General features: G+C 44.0%; 1 pseudogene; it reads left to right on the top strand.

Moving 5' to 3' along the window:
• Window positions 1-8129: 8129 nt before the first annotated feature.
• LOC114445988 (N-acylneuraminate cytidylyltransferase-like) lies at window positions 8130-10347 on the top strand (annotated as a pseudogene).
• The last annotated feature ends 1787 nt before the right edge of the window (window positions 10348-12134 follow it).

Here is a 12134-nt window from a genome sequence, read left to right as displayed (position 1 = left end):
AGAGTCTAATTAGCAGATGCTATGTATGGTCTCTATTGACCCTGTTAAAAACCTCCATTGGTTCAAGATGTGACCATCTCTTTAAATTTGGCTTCACAGTATATTCATTTTCCACACAACTGAGGACGCTGAACATGCTGTTACATGCTGGCCAACATCGTCACATTTAGGGCTAGTTAAAAGCTATGTTTGATTACACTGCTGAGCCAGATGCACCTTTCAAAATAAGAGCAGGTGGCACCATGCATAGACACCCCAGAAGAAATTGCAATGTGTATCGTTACTTTTGTTTGTTTGTATGTATGCACTAATGATACACATTGTGTGTGGTAGTTATCCAACAAACACACAAATATAGACGTATTTTTTTCTGGGTTTGCTGCGTGAGACGATCGTTTGTTTTTGAGGACAGCTTTTACAGAAGTCTGCCCATGTTAAGTTATAGTGTCACTAGTTGACACTATACCTAAATCCACTTCAGCAAACACACACGCAGGCTTTGTAATTCTTTAAAAGTAGTGTTAACCAGAGAGCCAGGATTTAAAGAATACAAATGTAGACAATACCTAACAAGCCTAAGTATCAATGAGGCCAATTTACAGGCTGACAGCTGCTTATACAACAGAGCTTAGGAGCAAGTCTGACCAGTTGAGCTGATTTCTCACTCGACAACGCCTGCTTGAGAAAACAAGCAGTGAAGCAATGTGCCAGTATACAATAAAAATATATCATAGCTTTGATGTTGAATGAGCTGTTCTCCTGGCTGTCATATATGAATGTTAGCAACCACATACTGTAGGTTTGATCCACAGGTCTAATGTACGAGAGGATGCTCACTGCCGAGCAGAGACTAAAAAGTGTGCACTATCCCTTTCAGGAAAGGTGAGTCAAATAAAACTCGCTTTGTATTAAAGTTTCATTGCGACACTTTTGGTTTCTTCCTCTTTCTCTTCCTCCACGTGTACTTAAGTGCCATTGTCTGGTGGATCACTGTGTGATTGCCCCCTTCCTAACCCAGAGATGAGCTTCCACCTGTGGATAGAGGATCTGGATATCTGTGAGTGGCTCTGGATGCTGTGGGAGGTCTAGAGGAAGTTGTTAATAACAGTCAGCTGAAATGATTTATGCTGAGCTTGAAAAAAGCACCTAACTCACAGCTGAAGCTGTCTAAAATGAAGGAAACATCCAACCTAAAATACTAAGAACATTTTTCTAGGCTTACTGAATACTATAGATGTGTGGTTGTTGAATTTCGAACAATTTATTTCTGCTCTTGACCAAAAAAAAGCCCAAAGAGTAGCTAAGTGATTTTCCCACAAGGTCTCTTTTGATTGTGCGACACTTATACAGGGAAATTATTTTGAAATCAAAGTGTACCCAATGACAAGAGCCTCATCAATCAAGTGAATTATGTGGCTTTGAACATTATTTTGAAATATTTAATACACTGTTTGACAGGTTGAACATCATAATTAGTTTACCAGCTGGTCCCACCTAATCCAGCTGATTTCAAATCAAAATGTCTGAATCAATCGATCAGTCAAATTAACTGTAATTAGGTCATGTGTGCAGTTAGTATACAGTTAGTGTACAGTATAGTGCTGTCCTCATATTGTCAGTATAGTCAACGTGTAAATCATCACACTTGAAAGCTGTAATAGCTTCATGTGATTTAGAAGTGCTGTATCCTCAACCCTATACTAGCGCACAGTGTTAAATGGATATTTTCTTTGTACTATATGCAGTGCTGCATTAAATGCTGAGAAATTACAAGGCAGGCGCCGACCTAACATCAATCCATCTAGGCAGGATAGTGAATAGATTCCTCACATGGAGGCACCTCTGACAGCTTCGTTCCCTGGGGATGAAGTAATGTTTTTCCCCAGGAGAAGAGTGGGGCATGTGTACAACTACATATCACATTGCTCATGTCTGTTGATGTGTGTGCATGTGACTGTGTTCTGAAGTTCAGATTAAATATGAGAACTGTCAGTGAGTAAACACACTTAGAGCAAGTGTGATCGTTGTAAACGGGCATTGTTCTAAGCAGGTGATCAATGTAGAAAATATTGACAGGGTGAGAGCTCGCCAAGTGGTTTTGAACCAGCTCGGTGCCAGAGCAGTTCTCCCTGAGCCAAGAGCAGGAAGAATTTGAACGGGGTGAATCTCCCTGCGACCCGATGCCATCAGACATGAGTCGCTTCTCTGTCATATCTAATGACAGTGGAATTGACAGGGACTTGGCCTCCAACACAGAATCCTCTCTCTCATCATGTTTGGACTCTGCCAGCATCAGTGCAGCATGGGAACAATGCAAAGTGTAAATTTGACTGTCCAGGAGTGGTGCAGATAAAGAGTCACAGATTGAAAGGTCCCTGCGAGAGAGAAAAGCTGTAGAGGAGGAACTGGAGAAGGCGTCTGTGAAAATATCTGATATTGACTTCTCATTAAACTTTGGGACCAACTTCAAATCACTTAAATCCCTTTGCACTACCGGTACCCCAGAATAACCCTCCAGGCGCAACAGCTTAGCATCAAGCTTACCGTCCCTCACCAAAGACAACTTCTGCCTCTCTAAAATCCAGCTTTGCCTGCTCCAACTCATGTTTCATTTTTTTGACCGACAGCACCTTTTCTAACTCAATGCCTTGCCACACCTTTGTCACTGCCAGCTCCTTCTCCTGCTCCAGCTTCATACGCAGCATCAATAATTCTTTCTGCTGTTCAAACGACACCACAGCAGGACCCACCACAACAGGCGGAGGATCGCCTGTAAAACCATATAGTGAGGCTTCACCATCACCTTCCATTATTCCCAAATTTACTAGAGCAGTTTTAACTGTAGCGTTTATTGTCTCCTTCAATTTTTTTAATCAACAACTACCACCTCAAAATGTTCGGCAATTTTAATCAGCTGCTCCTTTGTGCACCGAACCAATAATTTCTCACTAGGTGCAACAATAAATGTTTTAACCAAGTCATCCATTTGATCACCTAACAACGGACACAAAGAGAGAAAGTACAACCAAAGAAAATACAATTTTTATTGAAGGGGAAGCACCTCTGAGCCTAACCGGAGGACCACACCGACAGGCCCCAGCCGCTACACACACAGCCACACATATCTCTCTCTGGCCCCCACAGCCGCCTTAAAAAAAAATACAAACACAGCACAATAAACTCTGCGTGTCTCCTAGAGCATTTACCACTGCAATCAACCAAATTCCCTACACTGGACCTGCAACACTGCCAGTAAACTGGAAAAAGGACGCATGAAAAAACGTCCTAAAGACAGCAAAATTCACCTTACCACAACCAATTGGACAAGCCCCCAATTTGTTATGACCTGCTCGTTCTAATCACAACACAAATCGGACACGCGCTAATAAATTAAATAAAGCAATTAATTTATTTGATCAAAGCAAAACAACTAAAACGAACACTGAGACGGCATAGCACACAGGCAGGTGGTGAGTGCAGGAGAAGAGAAGAGACTGCAGTGCAGGATCAGGTGGAGCTAAATACTTCATTCAGAACACTGGCCAGGTGTTCTGCCTCTGCAATCAACGCAGCAAACACACCACAACTAGCAAACCTTTGCTCACAAAATCCCAAACAGCTATCAACTATAATAGGTATTTATGTGCTTGGACTGGCCTATTGGCAGATATTGCGGAAGCTGAAGAGGAGGGCGAAGAAGCTAAACTGAGCACACAGCTGCAGGCAGATCTGGAGAGGACAATGAAGGATTGCGAGGCCAGACTGGAAGAAGTCAAAAAAGGCAGTCCAACACAACCTCTGGTCCAGATACGGAGAAGATGAGGTGGAGTCTGCTATCCAGGAAGCAGAAGCAGCCTGTGAAAGAGCTCATATAATTCCAATTTCTGCTGTGAACAAAGATGGCTATGAGCAAAGAAACTGGTCCAAGATGCAACTCCATGCCTCACAGTTTGGGAAATATGGATTTCAAGTCTGGATGGCAGAGTTAAAGGGCTGAAAACATGCTATAATAAGGTTCATTTACCATAGTATTTGTGTGACTATCTTTCTGAGTGTAAAAGGCTCACGTTCAAAACAAGTCCACCTTCTCTCTTGGCACAGCCTCGAGAGAAGCTGCACTCTCTCAGTCCCATTTCCAGAATGTGGACTTTGGCAATGAAGAGACCTAAAGCAGAACTTGTCTGCTTTGTGTGTGGCGATACATCTCAGTGTCACCGACATGGTTAAGAGCCACTATTCAGAACAGGACCAGCTGTATTACACCACTCCCTATTCGGAGTTTATCACCCTCTACCTGAGCATGCTTGACAACAAGAGACAGCAGTTGATTCTGGTATGTCCACCCAATCATTGTGATTAGTTGATAAGTAACATTGTTACCATAGAAATAGAAGCTGGTTTTGTGTATGTAGTAGTAGAATTTGGATAATATAGATCAGGGGTGTCCAAACTACGGCCCGGTCGGATTTTCTATGGCTTCTATCTTAAAATGTGTTATTTTTGGCCCGCCAGCCAAGAGTAAATCATACAAAATCAACAGGCAATTCTTGTTTTTAACTCATTGTGTAATGTTTGCATCATGATTCTCTGAGCAGAACATGATCACTCTCTCTCTGTCTGCATCTTGGTGCATCATGCGGTGCTGCAGGGCTTGGTTGTTGGTTCCAGCTACGCAGAGGGCTCTGAAGGTGCAAAACACCGGTTCAGCACTTCGACACAATTCACTACGAGACTAAACATGCTTCTGCATACAACCTGCTATCAGAGAGCGTCTGTACAAGTGATGTTCTCCAAAACTACGGAGCCCCTCTGTGACATGGTCAAAAAGAAACAAATTGTGGCAACGAATTATGTATAACGTGCACACGAAATGTTATTATTAGTTGTAGTATAGAAGCCCTATTAGAATTCAAGGACGGAGCGCATGGGAGCGGGCTGCCCGGCCAGAGAGCAACCTCCCCGTGCAGCAATGAGTGTCCCTCTCTGGGGAACGTGCCGGAGTACCGGGGGGCTCCAGGAGCGCAGGGGAGTGGAGCGTCCCTCTCCCTGTCCATCGTGTCGCTCCCTGCTTCCCGCTCCTGCCCTGCTCCTGGAGCCCCCCAGTACTCCGACATGATGGAGAGGGAGAAGGACGCTCGTTGCTCCCTCTCCATCAGAACATACATTGGTGGGTTTCCTCACATGAACACTAACCCTGAGCTGCCAGTCTCATGAAGAGGGTGTCTAATAAACAACAACAAACAATATACAAAACGTAATGAAAACAATTAAATCAACAAATAAATAACAAATGACATAAATCACACTTGAACTGTAAATATGTAAAAGGCATTAGTGTCACCTTGTGGACAATCTGTTCAACAGCAATTACAGAATAATGTGTGTATTAGTTCCTGTAGAGCAGGGGTGGGCAATTATTTTTTTGCGAGGGCCACATTAGAAAAGCAAAGGGCCACATTTGTTTCATAAATAATAATATGAATTGAATTGGAGATCACTGGCACATTATCTACCTTTATAAATATGCTCTTGTTTCATCACTGTAAGCAGTGTTTACCACAGACCAATGTGTGGTGGCATCTCGGTGTCACATCGGTCGGCGAGTCAGTCATTGGGGATTATAAAGGTTAAATATGAAGCATTTTGAATCGATTCAGTTAAATCTTAATTCTCTCAGTTAGTTCTGAGTGATAAGACGAATAAATACATGCTTACTTGAACCCTGCCTGGACCTTCCCCCATCTCAACTCCATACATTACAGGCCAGTAGAATGAGTTTGCTCAGACAGACCTGTCCTTTTTCATGTTTCCTGAGTGACTCACCAAATTGAAATGAAAGTTCTTACTTTAATTTGTGCCTAGTTTAGTTCTAATCTTTAGATTCTGTGTCATAAGGAATGGATTACAAAAACATCTGAAGCTGAAGGTTTTTATTTCACTATATGAACTCAACACTGACCTCATGTGTCCGCCTCTTGTTTTGTAAAATGACATTTTCTGGTCAAATAAAGGTTAAAATAAATAATGTGATATAACCACGTAAATACATTAATAGCATAAATACTATAATCAGATATATGGAACTACTAAAGTTACAACAAGGCAACTAACTGATTCATAAAACAGCTTTTGGTGTTATTATTCATGTGTGACTATGGGCATATGACGTAGTTTATCTCAACGATAACCGCGTTTCACCTTAAGTCAGTGGTCCCCAACCACCGGGCCGGGGACCGGTACCGGTCCGTGGGTCATTTGGTACCGGGCCGCACAGAAAGACTGAGCAAAAAATATATTATTCATTATCTGAGTCTGAAAGCTGTTTCATTTATAAATCGATCAGATTCATCCGCCTGTGCCTTTAAGCACCTGCCCAGATGCTGGTCTCGGTTTTTATTTTATATATTTTTTATATATTTATATTTTATATTTTTTTCTGTGCCGGTCCGTAAAAATATTGTTTTACATGATACCGGTCCGTGGTGCAAAAAAGGTTGGGGACCGCTGCCTTAAGTCACCTAATGGTTTGCTGCGTTACCAGCTCTGTCTGTGCTGAGTTAGGGTGCGCGATGTTCCATTATCAATAACGTTGGCCGCCTTCTCTGTGAACATATCCGCCAGTCCGGGTTTTCCTTAAACAGTCTACAGGCGTCAGACATTGTGCATTGAAAGGAGGAGCGGGCGGATCAGCTGTTCTCGGTGTGTGCGCATGCATGTGCGCTTATGTGTGTACGTGTGTGTGAACGCGGACGGGAGGGAGAGAGAGAGAGAGTTGCGCGGAGTCGAATGAATGGAAAGATAGCTATATTATAAAATCGCATTGGCGAAAAAAACACACAGAATCGATGTGTGGCGGAGGGTGTTGATGATGTGAACTGGTCTGTGTGTTTAGTGCTCACTCCTCTGTCCTCTGTGTGTGTGTCCAGGTCTACTTTGAGTGTGTGCTGGTTGTATGTTGAAACACACTCCCGCACAGTGCAGAGCAGCACACATAGGCGTAGCTACCATTATATCAGAGGGGGACGTGCCCCCCCCCCCCCCCCACTTTTTAAAATGCCCCGCCCCCCACATTTACTGAGTAGGAAACTCCACCTAACACTGTTTCGATTGCTCGTAAGAGAATAACCTCACCGCTGAAATCCACTCCATGTTTTCCTGGTTACCACAGCGCTGCAATACCGTTACTATAGTAACGGAGCTAACAAAGCCAGTGGCTTTCTTCGAGCGAGCGTAAAACACCGCAAAGAGAACCGTCGGTGCTGGTCGAAGCTGGAGGAGGTAACATCAGTGTCATCCCACAAAGTCCAGCTCATGCTGAAGCCTTACTGTTTGTTACATGGCCCCAGGTGAGGTTAGGCTGATGTTAAATCAACTTAGAAAAGTTGGGAGGAAGCTGCTGTTTACTTTCAGTTACAGTAGATGGTTTTATTTGTCTGACGACACGTTGTTTGCCTTTTCTGCTCCCTCCCCACACACAATGGACATGAGGAGATTCCCAACAAAGACACAGAGAGTTAGAGTTGTTTTCAGCATTAACCCATATTATAATGAGGCCAGGTTAGCTCCTGTTGGCCTGCTAGCTTCAGCCTCGCCTAGCCAGTGCACATAGCCACCTGCTCCTATTCTGATCAGCAAGGATAAAATACATGTGATGGACCGTCAGGACACAGTGGTGCATTATATGAACAGGCATACATGCATTTTTTTTGTAAGTTAGTGTTACAGTATTATCTGCATTAGGCAGACTTTGGTTCATGGTCCAACAACTTTTTGAAACTCAGATGATGAGAAGACCACTGTGTTAAATCAACATGCTTGTTATTACATGTATTTCATTGATGATATATATATTTGAAAGCTCGCTTATATTGGTTGTTAATTGAAAAGTAAAGCACAAAAGGGTTGGAAAGACGTTATCGGTAATGCCGTGCTCAACAGCTGACTTTTGTTTCCTTCTTTTCTTTCTTCTTCTTCTTCGTCTTCTTCTTCTCTTTTTAACTCTAGCTTATTTGTTATTACTTGTCCTATGTTTGTAGTATTTTACACTGTGCACCGTGTTGTTATTTGTCCTGCTGCAGCAACATCACCCGTTACGTCAACGTTGTTATCGCATGTGAACACGTGAATCTGTCACGTGATCCAGAAAACGCCACGACAGGGTCACATTTGGTCCGTAACAAAGCAGCAGTCGATGCAGATAGATGTCCAGCAGCGGACCGGCTGCTTCGGACGGACCATCACTGTATGCGAACCGCCGTGACCCGCCCGAGCGGACATGGGGAGGAGCCGAAGAACGTGGCTGCGTTGATCCTGGCTCGTGGCGGAAGCAAAGGCATTCCGCTTAAAAACATCAACAACAACTGTTAGCCGGAGTGCCGCTGATAGGATGGGTGCTGAGAGCCGCCCAGGACACCAAACTGTTCACCAGGTAGCATCTATACACAAACATATAATGTATAAACTACTGCACACTGTGAGGAGAAGCTAAACCAGGAGAGATCTGATCCGTCTTTCTGGATCCTGGCAGGACTCTGGATCCGCTGCAGGCTGTTTAGACAGTATGTTTATGGTGTTTCCTCTCCTGTGTCCTCAGTGTGTGGATTTCGACAGACCATGATAAGATTGAGAAAGTGGCAAAATCACTGGGTGCCCAGGTGCACCGGAGGAGTCCTAAAGTCTCCAAAGACTCCTCGACATCTCTGGAAACCATCCAGGAGTTCATCAGCCTCCACCCGGGTTAGACAGAGCCCGACCCACTTCCTGCAGGAACACCCTGCACAACAGCTGACGTGAGGCCGAGTCCCTCTTTTTCTAAAGACCTGTTCTGTGTGTTTCGTCAGAGGTGGATGTGGTCTGTAACATCCAGGCCACCTCTCCCTGTCTTCACCCGAAGCACATCACGGAGGCCCTGGAGATGATCACCAAGGACGGCTACGACTCCGTCTTCGCTGTGTGTAGGAGGCACCATTTTCGCTGGCAGGAGGTCAAGAAAAGATGTAAGTCGGCAGAGGTGGTAGCGCACACACACACACACACACACACACTTTCCTTCAGTTTAGATTAACATGCTCTGCTGTTTAATGTCATAATCACACACACTTTCCTCAGGGCATCATCGGTGGACTTGAAATCCAGAGCTAATGCCATCTTCATAAAATGATTTGAATCTGTGTGGTGACACCACACACTGATGTTTATCTTTAATGTGTCCTGCTTCCACCTAGCCAGATGCTACACAAAGCCGCTAAATCTGGACCCGGCACACCGTCCGCGCCGCCAAGACTGGGAAGGAGAGCTTGTTGAGAACGGCTCCTTTTACTTCTCTGTCTCAGACTGTCTCAGACCGACGATCACGTTTCTCAGACCGACGATCACGCGTCTCAGACCGTCGATTGTGTGCCTCACATGTGACCAAAGCTGCTCCTTCATTCTCTTTTGTTTGTTTGCATGCATTCAGGGTGGAAAAGTGGCCTACTATGAGATGCAGCCAGAGTACAGCATGGACATAGACGTGGACATCGACTGGCCTGTGGCAGAACAGAGAGTCCTCAGGTGGGACATTTCATCCAGCTTTAGGTGTTTTTGATAAACGGGCTGCTTACTTCTCCTCCCTCCTGGCTGCGCTCCTTCCTGCAGGTACGGCTACTTCGGCGAAGTGGAGGTGATCCGTCTGATGTTTTGTCAGGTCTCTGGATGTTTAACAGATGGAAGAATCTTCATGTCTGTCTCTGGAGAGGAGATGGTGTCCTTTAATAACATGGATACAACAGGCATTTCCATGCTGCAGGGGGAGAAGGTGGAGGTGAGGTTTTCTCCTGAACTGTTGGACTACAGTGTAACCACACACCTACACCTACCCTCTGCTGTGGTTCACCAGGTGGTGCTGCTGACCTCCAGCACGGACAGAGTGACCCAGCTGGTGGCGGAGAAACTGGCCAAGAACAGGGGCTGCCAGGTGGTGCAGGTGGGAGAGAATCCAGCGGTTGATTTAGAGGAGTTTTTGAAGCAGAAGGACCTGGACTGGAAGCATGTAGCCTACATGGGTAAGAGCAGATTTTTTTGTCCATCAGTCTGAATTAAATCCGCTCAAATCAACAATAAACACCTTCGCCTCTTCTGCCTTCAGGTAACGAGAAAGCAGATGTGGGATGTCTGAAAAAAGCCGGGATGAGCGCAGCCCCTGCAGACGCTACCTCGGTGGCCGTCAATGCTGCCAAGTACCCCTGCCTCCACGCAGGAGGACTGGGAGAGTTTGCGGAGCACATCCTGCTGCAGAACGAAAAGGTGAAGTCTAAGAACAAGCAGGACGAAGAGGCGGCCAACGAAGTGGAGAGGATTAAGAAATAAAACAGATCTGTGCACGACACTAGAGATGTTTATTTATAATGAAGTTTTCAATCACTGTCAAGCTGCTGTTTACTAATAATAGGCGAAGAAATACTTGATTCTTGAGCCTCCTGTACGGCTCACACTAAATGTGATTATCACTATTAGAGAATCTGATTTCTTTTGTTTTAAAATGCGCTGGCACATTGGACAGATGCTGCTTTACTAGCTTACCACGAAGCTTCATCCTGAGAAGACTGAAAACACATGCAGTATATATATAATATACATATATATAAATATAATATACATATATATCAATATAATTCAGGGTAATAAATATAATACACATAGGCAAGGCAAGGCAAGCTTTGTTTATATAGCACCATTCATACACAATTCAGAGTGCTTTACATAAGATAAAATCACAGAATAAAAACATTTTAAAACATTAAATTAAGAAGGAAATTAAAATCATAAAAAGAATAAAATCATAAAAAACATCAAATAAAATCAGGATGATTAAATGAGAAGAGTGCAGTCAAGAAATTAGGAGAACGCTGCAGTAAACAAATGTGTTTTCAGGCCTGACTTAAATGAAGTGACTGTCTGAGCAGACCTCAGGTGTTCAGGAAGGCTGTTCCACAGGTGAGGGGCAGAATAACCGAATCCTGCTTCACTCTGTTTGGTTCTAACCCTGGGTACACACAGTAGGCCTGTCCCTGATGATCTCAAGCGTCTGGATGGTTCATAGGGAACCAATAAGTCCAGGATGTATTTTGGTCCAAGACCATTTAGTGCTTTGTAGACCAGGAGTAAAGTTTTGAAATGTATCCTTTGACTCACAGGAAGCCAGTGCAGTGATTTGAGGACCGGTGTGATGTGGTCCATTTTCCTGGTGTTACTCAGAACTCTAGCAGCAGCATTTTGGACCAGCTGCAGCTGCCTGACGGATTTTTCTAAGACCTGTGAGGATGCCGTTACAATAATCTAGCCTACTGAAAATAAATGCATTAATAAGTTTTTCAGTGTCTTGTTTGGACAGAAAGCCCTCGATCCTAGCAATGTTTTTCAGGTGGTAATAGGCAGACTTAGTAATGGCTTTTACATGGGTGCTAAAATTCAGGTCTGAGTCAAGTATTACACCGAGATTTCTCGCTTGGTTTGTGACCTTCAGTGACATGGAGATAAGGTAAGCACTGATCTTAGCTCTTTCATTTTTGGGGCCAAAAACAATCATCTCTGTTTTGTCAGCATTGAGCTGGAGAAAGTTCTGGCTCATCCACTCATTGATTTGTTGAGTACACTTAGTGAGTGTAAGGGACTGTAGTCATGTGATGACACTGATATATAAAGCTGTGTGTCGTCTGCATAGGTGTGGTAGGAGATATTGTGCTGTTCTATGATCTGAGCTAGGGGCAGCATGTAGATGTTGAACAGAAGTGGTCCAAGAATGGACCCTTGAGGAACCCTGCATGTGATTTTAGTTCGGTCAGACTCATAGTTACCAATTGACACAAAGTAGTCCCTATCATGTAAGTAAGATTTGAACCAGTTTAACACAGTGCCAGTAAATCCCGCCCACTGCTCCAGCCTGTCAAGCAGTATGTTGTGATCAACTGTATCAAATGCAGCACTAAGGTCCAGCAGTACTAAGACGGAGACTTGTGATGCATCATTATTCTGATGTATGTCATTTAAGACCTTTATAAGTGCAGTCTCAGTGCTGTGGTGTGCTCAAAATCCAGACTGAAATTCATTTAAAAGATTGTTTTGCACATTTGTGTTGTCTTTCCCAGAAAAGGAAG

Source organism: Parambassis ranga, chromosome 1, assembly GCF_900634625.1.
Source record: "Parambassis ranga chromosome 1, fParRan2.1, whole genome shotgun sequence".
Lineage (NCBI taxonomy): Eukaryota > Metazoa > Chordata > Actinopteri > Ambassidae > Parambassis > Parambassis ranga.
This window is presented reverse-complemented; position numbering and strand designations above follow the sequence as displayed.